At 43.9% G+C, this 16038-nt stretch overlaps 1 protein-coding gene across 6 annotated transcripts in view; it reads right to left on the reverse strand.

The window, feature by feature from the left end:
- The window catches only part of MEIKIN (meiotic kinetochore factor), a 446824-nt gene that overhangs the window by 191839 nt on the left and 238947 nt on the right, over positions 1-16038 (reverse strand). The gene's annotated exons all lie outside the window — the stretch shown is intronic.

The raw sequence follows: 16038 nt of genomic DNA on the forward strand, positions 1-16038 counted from the left end.
GGTTTGCGAATTGTCCCTTTTCCTAGCGTTGGAGACCACCAAAGAATCTAGGGGAATTTGCCCTTTAATATAAACAGGGTCAGATGGGGCAGCTTTGTATTTCTTTTCTACCCTGGGGTTAATGACTCTGGCTCGTACAGGATCCTTGAACACCTCTGGAGCATGTTTGATTACCCCTTTTAACAAGGGGAGAATGGCGCTGGACCTTTGGGATGGTTAAAATGTGTCCATGAGGAAATCTTCCTCTATTGGGTCTGTATGTAGGTTTACCCCGTGGTATTCTGCTGCCCTGTGTATCAGTTGAGTGAACCCTATAGTGTCCTTAGGAGGGGATGGCCTAGATGGTTAGATGTCGTCCTGAGGTGTGTCTGGGACATCTGGTGTGTCGTAATCTTCCCATGGGTCCTTTGGGAGACCAGGAGGACTGGGTTCCCCTAAAGGGTGATCATCCCCCATGTCGTCAGAGGTATCATTATCATCTGGACGTGGAGAACATGGTGGGGGAGGTGAATATGGGATAGGAGAGTGGTGTGGAGGGGGAGGAGGAGAAGGAATCCTTAATGGAGAAGTAGCAATGTCTCTTTTTCAAGGGAAGTGGAGCTGGTATAGGTTTGTTCATTTTCCGTTTTTATGAAGGGCCAAGTACGAGTTGCCCTGTTTTAGGGTCTATTTGAAGTGTTTTTTGGGTAGGACCCGGTCGAAAAAGTTCCTCCTCTGGCGTGTGTTCTTCCGGCGCTGACTTTTTGGGTGCCGGTTGTGTACTTGGAGGCTTTTTGTGTTCTTTAGGCCTGGAATCGGGGATTTTCTTCGATCCCGATAGTGGTTGCGGTACCGACTGTTTTTTCGGTTCTGGCGGTTTTTTCGGATCCGTAGGCCTGTGCTCCTAAGGCTGGCAGCACGAGGTTTTTGGAGCCAGGTGTTTGCTCAGTTCCAAGGATTTTTTCGGAGCCAGGGCATCCGTGCCAGTGGGTTTCGGCGTCGGTGCGGAGGTAGGCTTTGGTGCGGAAGAAGGCATGTCTGAGAGGTGTTGTGAAAAGTTGAAAATATGATTAGAAATCGTAGCATAAGTGAAACACTAAATGCCTCAGGCAATCACTTGATGGGCAGGTGGCACACACGCCAGATACTGAGTCAAAAATGATTTGAACAGAGACATAAGATTGCTTCTGGAAGGCTTGCCAGGACAAATTCTGGATATTGACTTCAGAGGCAAAACGAGGCTTCACATATACTGCCAGATATTGCATGGGAGCAAAGCGTGCTATGTCTAGAGAAAGGGTATATATATGAGTCGTAGTCACATCCAAGACTGGTCCATGGCAAAGAGATGCCTGTTTGGGGGTCCCTTTGAGAAGTAACTGTTCAAGTCTGGAAATACTTATACTGCCCTGGAAAAGAGAAAACATCTATGCAGTTTTTAGAGAGGCACTTATTGGCAGGTGACATTCATCCATCCTCCTCAAATAACAAATGCAAGTTTCAGGGCTCCCGTGAAGGAGAGGACGCTAGGTGATTCAAGAACTTCTTACCGTAAGGCACAGCCTTAAACAGTTGCTTTCAATAAAGTAGGGAAAGGGCCCACAAATATACATGAAACTTTGTTGGAATTTACACAAGTGAGAGTAAACTATTTTCCCAAGGAAACCTAGGGGGACGTGTCAGTCATTATGACTTTATTTCACCAGTAGAAAAGACAGCATAAAAAGTATTCTATATACAATTAAGATAATATTTTTCCAATCATAAAATATACAGTAGATTAAAACAGTAACAATTAGAGCTACATGATAAGACACTCATAGATACAAATGGGACAATGAGAGCATGTATAGAAAATGTAAATCTTGTTTACATTATCCCAAATTACGGGTACCGTTTCCTCCTTTTTGTAGCACACCAAAGAAACGAGGCCAAACAATAACAAGTAAAAGGGTCAGATAATAGCTTTAAAAAAGTGTAGAGCTGGATAACATTGACTGAATTTGAGACTATGCATAAGTGGCAAGATATACGTTTTCCTTTCCTCACTGTACAGACTGGACAGGAATAGGAGATGGAGATCACATTGAAATGAACGAGCGTCACATGGCAAGCAGAAAGAGCATCCATTGAATAAGTGTAAGAGGGATATCCCAGCATAAGAGGAATATAATTCAATCGAAACCTCAGTAAAAGGTATCTATGTTGGGAATGCGTTACAAAAGATAAATACGTAAAATCAGTTGTATTTATTCTGGGTGTTAATGAATATTTTTTGATTCTAAACTTAGTACAGTTCGACTCCCATCTCACTCTCCCCTGCTTTTCTTTCAGTAATTCTTTCAATTCAGACCTTGAAACAGTCGTACATGTACCCCCAAATAACAGAAAGTATCCACCACCTCCAATGTTCTCCCTTCTATAATCAATCTAGGCAGTTTTTTAGGTCTCTCTCCTGCCACAAGCACAAAAGACTTAGATTCATTTACCCTCAGATCAAAATGCTTCTGGTATATGTCTCTATCAGGCTCTGAAGTGCATTGCCAGTCTGTGCCAATAGCACCGCATCGTTGGCATAGAGAAGTAACGGCACTGGGGTGGAATTAATGATAGGGACAAAGCAGCTTCCACACCGTTAGTTAGTATATAATGACAATAAAAAAGGAGCGAGTACACACTCTTGTCCAACACCATATTTGATTCCAAAGTATCTAGTACATTGGTCCTCTCTCTCGTAGCGAACACAGGCTATGGCAGAAGAATACATCTCATGGATGAAATTAATTATGGACTTCCCTATGTCCATGCCTTCCATTATTGCCTCCCATAGCCGTAGTGTATTTGGCAATTAGCAGATTTAGGTAGAGAAACTGGTCAATAGTCCATTTTCCCTTTCTAAAGCCATACTGAGTTTGAGTTAGTATGTTCCTTTCTTGAGCCCAAGCTTCTAGCCTTATTCAGGAGTAGACAGCCCATTAATTTAGCTGTGCTATCTAGGAGTGAGATTGGTCTACAATTTCTCAAGATGGCCTTATCCCCCTTTTTATAGTTTAGAATAATAACTGTCTTTTCCAGGAGGAGGGGACACCTGCTTCGGCTAAAACATTAAAAACATTAGTAAGTAGTGGGGCCCATAACTCCTGCTAAGTTGAAAGAAACTATTGGTACCACGTCGGGCCGGCTGCTCTAGATGTGCTATATTGATTCAAAGCACTTTTCATTTAATCCAAGCTGAAGAATAGTTTATCTTCACATGAGGAGGCCATAGACCCAGATGACGACAGAGATCCCTCCCCTGGATTCCCAAAAACCTCTAACATGGGTCACCCAGGCCTTCTCAGTAACATGTACATCTAAGGTGATCTCTGAATCATCTTTGAGGAATGGGGCATTAATTATATTCCAATAGTCCCTACTATTCTTTAAAACTGCCGCCTGTGTAAGCTTGTCCCAGGCTTCCTCCTTTAGAGCCCTCATCCTAATAGCTCTTTCTACTTTGTATGAGAGACATAGCAATTTTACCAAGACCACATCTCTTGGTTTTGCTCTCAGGCCAGAATGAAGGTTCTTTAGTGCCTTGGAGCAGGCATCATCAAACCAGCGTGCTACTCCCGGCACCTTATGAGCACACAGAAGATTACTGTGGATTTAAACTAGAATTTGTTTGAATGCTAGTGGAGTTTCCTCAATCGATGGAATTGAATCTAAGCAGTTTGAGATTTCCTGGGCCACCTTAGCAACAATATAGCACATTAATTTCGAAGTGTCAATCTTTTCCCATTTCAGGACAATCCCATTTTTCCTTGCAATTAAAGGCTTTGGATATCAGTTTCCGGGATTTTGCTAAAACCCTAGAGCAATTGCCAGGTTATCTCAGTGTGATCACTAAAAGCATGAAATTTGGTCTCAGAGTGGGAAACCTGACCTCTTATAGCTTCAGAGACCAGAATATAATCAATGGTTGAGTTGTGAGACTGGGAAGAAAATGTATAATCTAGATGACCCATTTTGATGTCAACTGAGTTTATTACCTTCAAGGTTGTTAATCACTAATTGTCTATGGAGTACATTACCGTAATCATTATAGTGAAAGTGGGAATAGGATCCCCAAGGCCATCAGCCAGGCCACACACCACAGAGTCAGCCCTACTACAGCTGTGGGCATTGAAGTATCCCAACCATATTATATCAAGAAGATTGTGATGGGCTTTCATGAGATGACCAATATCCTTCTCGATTGATTCTATAGCTGTTGCCATATTTCCTACAAAGTTGTGGTTATAAAAATAAATTAAAAGCCAGTCCCTCCCTTTTTGACCTTCGCATAAAAGGATGTGATAATGCAAAGTGTTAAAAAATGAGATTACCTTGATCCTAGCTGTACTAGCTATTAAAGTAACCGATCCCCCACTCAAATGACCTGCTCTGGATGGCACCGCATCTGACTGGAAAGTACAATATCCATCTGTATTAATTTCTTCGATTTTCCAAGTTTCTTGGAAGCATAGGATATCGTAGTTTGTTACAAGGGATAACCAATCATAATTGTTATTTTTCTGGTTGTAGCACGCTATGTTCCAGGAGATTCTTTTTAGAGTGTCCATGTCTACTCTCGGTATAACGGTTTCTTCCTGAGTGGGAGGTTGACTAGTGTTACTCTGGAGCTTATTTGGAAATAGGGAGAGTCAGTCGCATGCTTCAAGGTCACTCAATGGTGCATATCTATTTCTAGTGGGCAGGAGTGGACTTGCTAAAACATGTGAAGAATTGGGATGAAAAATGGGACTAGCCCCAACTTGAGATCTACGGGTATACCTTTGTGGTGTGTAGAAAAAACACAATAGAAGTGCAAAAATTTGAGTAACAGACCGTGGAGTATTAGGCAATATATTCAATAAATGCTCAACCAAACGCTGAATATTAAAAGTTATGACTATACAGTCCCCCCAATAGATTTTAGGCTACGACCCACCCAGTTTAAACATCTGGCCATATTAATGTGTTTGTATAACTTAGGGTTACCCATATATAAAATTTAGACAGCCAGTGTAAAACTTTGTCCATCAGTTGGCCTGGAGATTCCTGCTGAATCAGGTTCAATTTGGGGTTGTTGACTAAAGCAATAACAAGGGGGCAAGCTACCGGTGGCAATTCTAATCTTCCACCTTGCACAGGGTTGTGTGTACTCTGAGAATTCATAGGTCCATGGACTAGGACAGCAGCAGCCCCATTGGCTTCACTTCCATCTATACCAGTATAGTTGTTAACAGGCCCCTCTCCCCCCAGATGGTGACCCTCAGCAGATGGTGTAAGATGAATTCTGGGAGGGGGGGGGGGTTATGCCCCAGATTGCCTTCAGGTATCTGCGAGAACTTCTAATCTCCTTTTTGGCAATGTTTGTGATGAGTGTGTTTCAACCGTAAGTTTGATGTTGAGTTAATAAAATGGGTGGAAAACCCCAACAGTGGCTGTGAATGGCTTAGATTTCCCTCATGTGCCCTTCCCTGTCCAGATCGCTCGTACCCCAGTTCAGTATTAATGAGGAGCTTTGGATTCTCCTCTATTTTGGACGGTCTTTTCATAATCGGCTGCAGGAGAGAATTATGGGTTTGCTCCAATTTTTGGCATAAAGCATCTCCTGGGGGCGCTGGATGTAGGCTGGGAGCAGCATCTGTATATGTCCTCCGAGGTGAATCCATGGAGGTGTTTTTGAGAGCTTTAAGAGATTTAGTAATGGGAGCTGTTTTAACACTCCCCTTTTCCTCTTTACCAGAGGTTCCACTATAGAACTACTGTCAACCCTAGAAGATTTAGAATTATTAATCAGGGCAGACGTACTGTGAACTGTATTATGTACAGAACGCTCTTCCATATGATCCATTTCTGAGAGGTCTGGGTTTACAATGGAAAATCTTATCTCTTCTAAAGAGAGCCGGCGCTCCGTAATCTCAATTTCCTTGGTGAGCACATCCGCTGCCCTTGTCAGGAAGGAGTACGTGGTATCGATAATTTCGCCTCCCGACTCTGGGGGCCAATGTTTTCCGTTTGACCATCACTTTGTTGGAAATACACTGAAATTAGACCCCAGAGGTTAGAGGGGTGGCCCAGCCCAGCCGCCTCAGAGCGTGGACTGGCCTGCCCTTGGCCCAGGCGAGTGCCCGCCCACGTTCCGCTTTTGAGCGCGTTTCTCATGTGCAGGGGAAGATGGGAAACGTGGTCACCAGTGGAGCCCAATACTGCGGCACGGCTTTCACCCCTCCTGGCTGTCACGAGGCTGAGTCATTGGCAGCTACACCAGCTGAGGGCTGGCATCGCGCTTTTGAGCGTGTTCCTCAAGCGCGGGGGAAGATGGGAAACGTGGTCCCCAGAGGAGCCCAATACTGTGGCTTGGCTTTCACTGCTCCTGGCTGTCATAAGGCGGAATCGTTGGCAGCTAGGGGAACAGGTATTTTATCCACAAGTGGGGTGGGCTAACAAGGGACAAATGGGTTTTGCATACAGTGTGGGTGGCCTCTGCGTGGAGTTTTATGGATCCCCAATTTAACTGACAAGGTATACATCTATCAACCTTTTCCATAAACAACAGCTGTTGACAGAAGAGGTTACAGAAAAGGAAGTGGAATATGCAATCAGTCATTCTCACCAACACTTGTCAGATTTTCTATGTAGGTTGTAAATAATTTAAAAAAAGACTAGTGTTGCAGATCTGTAATAACACTAAAAGAATTCAGTTTCTGACATGTTTACAGACAATTCAAGGTGGTCAATACCAATCTTTTAAGAAACTGGATCACAAGGCTGCGACCTCGCGGATGCCTATCTGACAATGCCCATCTTCTTTCAATATCGCAGATTTTGGGAATTCACTTATTAAGGTCTGCGTTCTACCATTTGGTCTCCTCTTTGTATCGTAAAGCTTCACAAAAGGTGCCAGAGATAGAAGTACTTCCAAGCTATGAATGTGAGAGACTTACACTTAGGTAACGTGAGCTTGATGGCTTATGATCAAGTGGCAGTGGACATGTTCCTAAACTTGGGCTAGTTATAAACAAGAATAAGTCAGACTTGGTTCCCAAAAGGTCCCTTGAGTCCTAACTACCGGTCTATGTTAAGGATCAAGAAAGCACTCAGAGAGATGTTGAGAAGAGGCAAGCTGCAACAGGTAGCAAGGATAGTTAACATTCTGGCATCCTTTACCCAAGTGATTCTTCTGAGTCCTTATGCTACAAAGCTCTTCAGAGGCAGGAGACTGTTCATTTCTGGGAGACTTGTTCTACAAGGAGATGATAGGCTTCTAAGACAGAGGCAGGACAGAGATCCAATACTGGATGAACCACATGGAGGCCTAGAGGTAGACAGCAATTTTTGGTATGACATCAGGTTTCATAACAAAAACAGATGACAGCGGGCAGCTTGGGAAGCCAGCGGTGGACAACTTTATATACTTGAAAGGCGGTCAGGCAGAGTTGAATCTCCACATACATTTTGCACGTAATTACTACTGGATCCATTTGGTGTAAACAGCTGTAGGAAGACCGAGTGAGATGTTGCATCCTGCAAAGGGCAGGCAATGTCTCAGCAGTACATTACATCATAGTACATGGGTGGCACGAAGTCCAGACAGTTAGCAGAGCTAGCCAATAGATTCAGGAAACATTATCTGGAGCAAGATATATTCTTGACAGTGGAATGTCTTGCAAAGAAGCTAAATGACTGCAGATTGGAATTTGTGGTATCCCAAGAATTCCAGCAATTGGAAACTTGACACACGTAATTCAGAGCATGGATGGACAGATATGTTCCCTGCTCAGCAGATCGGTTTGCTTTGAGGCTTAATGATCAGATATTCCCCTTTATCAGCTGGAGGCTAGAGGTGAAGGCAGCAGAGGTGGGCCATTCATATAGGACTGGTCAGGAGCAATCAACTACATCTTTTCTCCATTTATAATAAGAGAAGCGGCATCTCAGGTGAGAAAGCAGAATGCAAGCTTGATCCTCATAATACCACTTTGGAGGTGGGGAGTCGGATTTCTAGTTCTTCTGGAACTTCGCAAGACTGTCTAAAACCTCTCCACCAGTTTCAGAGATGCTGAAAATTCCTCTACGGCATTCTCACCTGATGGTGCTGGACGGCAGCCTTTGCCTAGTGGCAAAGAGGATTACAAGAGATGGTGGATAATCCAGGTCGTTCTGACAAGCACCCTACCTCATTAAGCAGGCATGGTCTTCATGGTCATCATAATAATTACCTGACCTGCAGCAATTACATTTTGAGATGCTAACAAAGTTTTGAGTATGTTACTTAACTGGGTACTGAATGAAGATAGGTTTAGGAAACAACAATCAATCAAGCTGATTACGTTGTTATGCGTTATTACATACAAGAGCATGGCAGATGTTCAAGAACTGGACTTATCAGGCAGGGTGTTTAGCCAGGCACGGGTAACATTGACTATGTTCTAGTGTCAAGAAGACCACATTCACTTTTTATTTAATTTCCTATCCTAGTTTTCCAGGCAATCTGAAGCTTTGTGCAGCAAAGGTATCTGAGGGCATGATAATAGAATTTCAACCCAGGGAGCTCAACCTCAAATTTGAGAAAGTCTTTTGCTCCATTATCTTTGCCCATTCTAGCACTTTGGTTGTGATGGGTCATGGAGTGGCAAAACAAATTACCTTTAACAACAGTTCTCCAAAGTCTACATCTTTTTTTAGAATCAGATGCTTGAATAGTTCTAGCCATCACCCTCATACACTCAAATAACATTGAAACAGCCAGAAACACATACACACATAAATATACATATGTACATACACACACCTCATTATGAGACCTAAACTGAACTCTAACCAATGACATTTAAAGACTCAGAGTTCCAACTATCTACTGAGGCTTGGCTGCTAGGACTTTCGCAGCCTGTCAACATACTGTGCATTAAAAAATAACAGCCTCATTACTGGGAATGTGGGGGTTGCAAGTAAATTGGTGAAACATACCATTCCAATGAAAAATACCAACGTGGAGAATTGCAGTTGCAGGTAAAAGTACATCTTCCATCTCAGACATTGATTTTCATAGATTCACACGCTTTTATAATGATTATACAGTGCAACATATCCTAGTGCTCTCTCAGATGTCTTCTGGATGACAAAGAAGTAATGTTTTGCAAAGGTGTGCACTGAAAAACAAGTTGCTGCCTTACAGATGTCAGCAATTGGGACTCCAGCACTGAGTGCAGTCATGGCAGACATGCCTCTGGGGGAGTGAAAGTGTACATTGCTTCTGCTGGGCTTTCTAAAGCAGAAAGTGATGCTTGATGAAATCAATAGGCTATGCCTTGCTTAAATAAAGCTGAGCTTTTGTTAGTGTTATTGAATGACACAAATAGCAGATCTGATTTCCTAAAAGTCTTTTTCCTACCAGTGTAGAATTTTAAGCAGTTATTTAAATCCAAGAAGTGCAGGGCCCTTTAAACCAGGGTTTCTGAATCTAGGAAGAAGGATGGAAGATCGATCTTTTGGTTTAAATAGAACAGCAATACTTTTAGCTTTACACAATAGTTTGTTGTGAACATGGATCTCGACCTTTTGGAGTTAAGATATCAAGTCTGAATAGAGAGGGAAAGGATCTCCCCTCTCTCCTAGCTGATATGATGGCTAATAAAGAGGTAGTTTTCCATGACTTTGTTGAGCAGGTCTGCGAATGAACTCCAAATATCTTTTCATGAGCATCCCTACAATGGTATTTAGCTCCCAGACTGGTCAGTGTTTTGCTATTTATGGAAATGTTTGAAATACACCTCTCAAACCCTTTTACCTTTATTGTGGCGAACGAGAGATGGTATTACTGGAGTTGTGGAATATTTTGAGACTGAGACCAAGTGATACGCCAAAATGCAAAATATTTTCCATTTGTGGGAGTAGGTTTTGGTTGTTGAAGCTGCTTTTACCACTGTTAGGATGGTTTGAAATTCATAAGGGATGTTGAGGGATCCAAATTCTAAGGCAGTTCAGTGTAGTGACTGTGGATTGAAGTGCAGTACTGGACCGTAATCTCTAGTTAGCAGATAAGAATCCCATTACACTGAAGAAGGGCATTCACTGGCAGGGCCCGCAGGCCTGATTACCAAACTTCTTAACTTCACCTGGGAGCTATTATAATCAGCTTGACCAGCTCTCTTTAGTTTTCGAGGTGGTCTTGGGAAGTGACTGGAGACCCTCTGTTGCGATCTGCCTGAAAAGGTTATTTGAGGCTTCTAAGGAACCACCTATTCATGCATGTAAAACTAGTTTATATTCGAGGAATAAAGGTCTGGCCTGTTGTTTTTGCAGCCTTAACACAATTTCTCTTGGAAAGATACAATGCAGTGCCATAGCTCCCTAGCGTAGCATGCTTCAAAATCTTGAATGCAATTGAAGCAAAGGCTCTTACCCTTTTGCTCATGGTGTCCAGGCAGCGGTATTCCTTGTCTGGTGGTACCAAATAGGGCGATGAGGGAGGACAAAATTGTCTCTTGGTAGCTACTGCAGTGGCTGATTTCATTTTGACTTGGTTGAGAAGGGAAGCTTGGGCAGATTCTGTTGCATTGCGCTTTTTCTCCAGCAATCGAAGTTGTATTCCTGTTCTTGGATTTTTCAGGCAATTAAGTGCTTTCACAAGAGGATGAGTAACAAAATGAGATGACTGGCTGAGTTTCATAAATTGTCTTTGAAGTCGATACGAAAAATCTTGACTTCCACTGTACAGGTAAGTAGACTTAATTTTTGGAAAGACTTTTTTTGAAAGACGTTGTCTATAAAAGACTGTGCAAATTATGAATGTCATCAGGAAGTAAATCTCAAGGCAAGAATCTAGCTTGCTCCATTATTCATTACTTACTCATTGAATTCGGTCAACGGCTCATCAAGGACACTGTCTTGATTATCACCATAACCACCACTGTCATTCCAACTCTACTCTGCAATGTCAGTCAGGATGCTGTAGATCCTCCATTACTTCTGGGGTGAGAAGAAAAAGTTAGTTACTTTTTTTTAATTATCTTTCTGGTGGATACTCTATCTACCTGCAGATTCCTCACCTCTTGAGTATCCTCGATGCTAGATTGGATCCAGAAACATTTGAATTGGCTCTCTTGCCAGGAAGGAGAGTTGGTTCATTTCGATGGCAGACGTTGAGGTGACATCATTGGAGTTATACAGCACCCTAATGTCAGTTGTCAGTCCATTTTTAGGACTCGCATAGACAGCACCTGGCATGTCTCATGAAGACATTTTGCTTACAGTTAGTAGGCTACAACCAACCCATTGGCTTACCATAAGTTAGCTTCAGTGAGGCTAGCATTCGTTTTTTTTCTATTTGGCACAGCACGCATGCATTGACTCTTGAGTTTGTCTATCCCTAGGAGCATGGACTAAGTACCCGCCTAGAGAAAGTTTTCTTACTTTCTCCCAAAGCATGTAGTCGTGACATCCTGCTGATATGCGCAGGCCATATGGATAGACCTTTTGATAATGCAGTGCTTTGGCCCATGATTTCTTTTCGGCTGCAAAGGGACACTCCAGGCAGATTGCAGTGATATGGTTTTTCATAGAAGAGCGCATGAGGAAACAATGCTTGTCCTGCAGGTATGTTCCATGTTTATTCTTTCTAAATAACTTACCTGTAATAAGTATATATGTTTGCCCTCTATTTCTTCAGTCTGGAGGCCTCTCCTGGGGAGTTGAGGAGGAGAAGAAGCGGATCCATCTTTAGTATTTCTTAAGGTGGGCTTCTCATTGCCTTAAATTTTATATTTGCACTTGGTTCTTGTGGAGTTCAAATTATAACATATTATTTTCTAGATTGTTCTTCATCTTATTTTGTTTTCGTCCTTTTTAGGTCTAGCATAAACAGTGCATGCGATTGTCTTTTCAAGGCATTTTCTTTCAACATAGCTAAAATACATTGCCAAAAGTCAACAGCTGTCACATAGGCGTGACTTATTGGCTTAGCCAATGCTTGTTTTATCAGTATCCCTAGAGGTGGAGACGAGGAAAGATGCCAGGAATTATGGTAGTGAGGAGCGACAACCTAATTTGCAACCTTACTAATTGGGCCTATGACCATCCTCCAGAACAGCAAGGTGGGTGGATTGGTAGGGAATCTGCAAGTAGGCAGAGTATCCACCAGAGAGATTCTTACCAAAGGTAACTTTTTCTTCTCATGAAAAATTCTACCTGCAGAGTCGTCACCTCAGGAATAGATTTTCAAGCAGTGAGGATACTCGTTCGAGTGTCTGAAGGAATGGCCAGATAAAGAAATCTTCGAGGACTGAGCATACCAATGGGTCATTCCTCCTGAACCCTAAATCCAAACAATAGTATTTGGTGAAAGGAAACCCATCTCACCGTTCTGCAAATTCCAGTCAAAGGGACTCATCTGCCCAAGGAGGCGATGGAAGATTACGACCACTTTCAATGGTTTGACACATCTGGTTGCACAACTATATCCAGCAAGACAAGGTACGCTTCAGGACTGCCTTGCAATCCTCGCATGGACAGAATGAAGCAATGGTTGTGAGACCTTATCTCTATGGCGCGGCCAATATAATAGCTAACCATACGCCTGGTGTGCAGTCATAACAATTGCTCCCCCAGATGGAAGGGAGTCACCACTTCAATTAAGAAAGCCACTTTAGTTTGGAAGAAAACCTTGTCCAGGACGAAGTATGTGAACGGCAGGCAAATGCTCAGCGCCTGTGATTCACAGATGTGCTTTGCCAAAGTAATGACCACCAGAAAACCAGTCTTGAGAGTTAATAAATGCAGCTGACAACTAGAGGGGCTCAAAGGAAGTACCCATTAATAAGTCAAAATCAAGTTCAAATCTCAGTAGGGCATGGCAAAGGGAATGAGATTAAGCATATTCAACAGAATCTCATCACTACAGGCAACCTAAAAATGGAAGTCTGTTCGGGTAGGCACAGAAATGCTGACAGGGCTGAAATGTCCTCATTGACAGTCCCCACCGCAAACCCTGCTGGGCCAGCAAGCACACACTGGAAAATTTCTAACAGACAAGCCTTCAAGGGACCCACATGTTGTTCAGCACAAAAACTGACAAATCTCTTCCACCTCCTGGAACATCCTGACCTCGCTGCGGGAGGATGAACAGGTAGGATCACGTTGTCCACCTCCGACTGGACTTGGAAAGAGTTTAGGTGACCTTGCTCAATCCCCTGGCATGAAGGTGTACGTTCTGAAGGTTGCGGGGGGAGGGGGGGCCGGCAGAACCTGCCCCTCAGACTGAAAGAGGAAGTCTGACTGGGCGGGGACACAGGGAGAGATGCTGCAACTCTGTATGCCATACCATTCTCAGCCAGTCAGGAGCAAGGAATATGGCTTGGGCCAGGTCTTGGCAGATAATCCTCCGAACTCAAGGACTGAAGAGAATGGGAGGAAACATGTAGTGAAGTGGAAAATTCCACATCAACCGAAACGTGTCCTTAATGGCTCCATGCATGCATAGTGGAGAGCACAGAACATCGAGTACTGGACACGGTCGTTTACAGCAATGAGCTCCGCCTGAGGTGTTTCCCACTAGACAAAGATGTCTAGAACCCCCTCTGGAGGGATGCACCATTCGAGGTTGGCAAAATGATGCTGACTGAGGCTGTCGGCTCTGCTGTTCAGAGAGCCAGCAAGATGGTTGACGACTAGTCTCTTTCTATGTGGATGTGCCCAGGTCCAGAGCCTCAATGGTTCCCAACGAAGGAGGTTACCCACATTCCACCCAGTTTGTTGATGTATGAAAAACAGTTGTGAATCCAGATCTGGACGGACTGGCCACAGATAAAAAAGGAGAATGCCTTGAGTGTAAGCTGAATTACCCCCAATTCAAGCAGGTTGATATGAAGTACTTGTTCCTCTGGAGACAAGAGGCCTCCCATTTCTAATTACCCCAGATTAGCAGCCCACCCAAGGATAGATGCATCCATCACTATCAGGGCCACAGCTGGAGGACCTTATTTGCCAAACACCAGTACAAGTCCAGAGCAGTATCCCTGAAAATCACAATAGTTTGTCAGATCTTTTTTGTGCTCGCACAACTTCCTGCTGAGCCCTCATGTGCCCGCAAGTGTTCGTGACCAGGATAATTCAGGAAGCCAGCAGACCCAGAGGGGAATAACTATCCTCTCTGAAACCCAAGCTTTCATCAAAATAACGGATTTGTATCCAGAACGTCCTGTATCCTCTGAAGAAGAGGGATCCCTTAAAGTGAAACTGTATCCATTACTTTTCCCTATATACAGGAGGCACTGAAAGGGATCTAACTAAGTCTTGGGCTCGTTGATGTAAAAACCCAATTTGAACAGCAGGGATATTGTTGCCTGCAAGTATTGTGAAATAAACTGCAGTGACCCAGCTTTGAGAATCACATTGTTGAGGTATGGGAACACAGGGATCTCTGACTTCTGAGATGGGCCATGGCCACCGCTATCAACTTGATTAAAGCTCTAGGTGTTGATGGCAATCACCCCCAATTGGTTATGAGTGGAGGTGGGAGGAAGAGGAGTATGGCAGAAACAAACAAGCTTTTTTCCTTCGGTAATGCCTTATTTGGTAGAAACTATCTAGATGCAGATTCCTTACCTAAGAAATATCTCCAGGCCTCAGATTAGATCTGGAAATCTTTCGTGAGCAGTACCCCTGCATGCTGGTAGGTGGCGTTGTTTGGCTCCTTGTGGCATCATTCATACTAGACGTGTCATGCACGGTGCAAATATAGGTGCCAAGCCAGTGTGTTGACATGCTTCTTTTCATGACTTTCCATGCCAGGAACACGGAGCCACGAAGAACACGTACCACCGGTGTGGCAAATTAGGGCCCTGAAAAGAGAAAGCCTTGTCCCTCGGAGAGCGGGGAGGATGGGGGGGGGGGGGGGGGGGGGGGGGAGTGAGGGAGGTTGATAAGGAATCTGCAGCTAGATAAAGTTTCTACCAAATAAAGTGTTACCTAAGGTAAGTAGCTTGTTCATCTGATAGAGACGTCTAGCCGCAGATTCCTTACCTTAGAATAGATACCCGAGTAATACCTTCCAGGAGGTGGGTCTGGGAAGTAATTTCACACCAAAACATCCTGCAGGATTCCTGCACAGCCTTTCCCTTCTTCACTCCGACATACCCCACAAAGAGTTGATCGTCCACCCAGAACTCTTTCGTGCGATCAAGTTAGAATGACAAAGCTCTTTTTGGGGTCCAGTCGGTGGAGTCACTCCTCTTTAGAGGGATGTGGTGTAAAATGTAGGCAGGGTGATGGACTGGCCTACATGAAAGGGAATGATGACTTTCAGCAGGAAGGAGGTTCTAGTGCAAAGAACCAGCTTGCCTGGAAAGACGTTCATGTATGGAGCTTAGATGACAAAGCCTGAAGCCCACTGACCTCCGGGCAGATATGATCGCCACTAGGAAGGACGTATTGAAGGTAAGGAGCCTGAGACGACAGCTGTGCAGTGGCACATTAGAAAGGGAGTACTAGATCAAGGTTCTACTGAGCATGATGAAGGGTGAACGTTGAAACTTGTTGAAGACCTTTCAAAAACCTATGTCCAACAAGGGATTTGAACACGGATAACTGATCAGGCAACTACAGTAAGCTGATATGGCATAAAGGTAGCCCTTTAAGGTGCCCAGAACAGAGTCCTGCTGGGTAAGAGAAAGACTAAAGAGAAGGAGTTGAGAGAGGGGAACAGAAAGGTCAACCAGTCCCTCTGCACACATTATCGGGAAGTAGAAGATGAATGCCTGGGACGATCCCACCTTCAACAGCCAGTTGTCAAGATAGGGAAAGACTGGCAACCCCGATATCCACAGATGAGCTGCAACCACAGCCATCTCCTGGGTGAACACTCGAGGGGCGCTGCTAAGGCAAAAAGTAGCACAGCAAACTGAAGGTGCTTGTGTCCTACCTTGAACCGAAGGTAACATCTGTGGGAAGGTAGGACGAGGATGTAAAAATATGTGTCCTGCAAGTCCAAAGTTACCCTCCAGTCTCCCGGTTCAGGGCAGACAAGAATTGAGC

This window comes from Triturus cristatus, chromosome 7 (genome assembly GCF_964204655.1).
Source record: "Triturus cristatus chromosome 7, aTriCri1.1, whole genome shotgun sequence".
In the NCBI taxonomy this organism is placed as follows: Eukaryota; Metazoa; Chordata; class Amphibia; order Caudata; family Salamandridae; genus Triturus; species Triturus cristatus.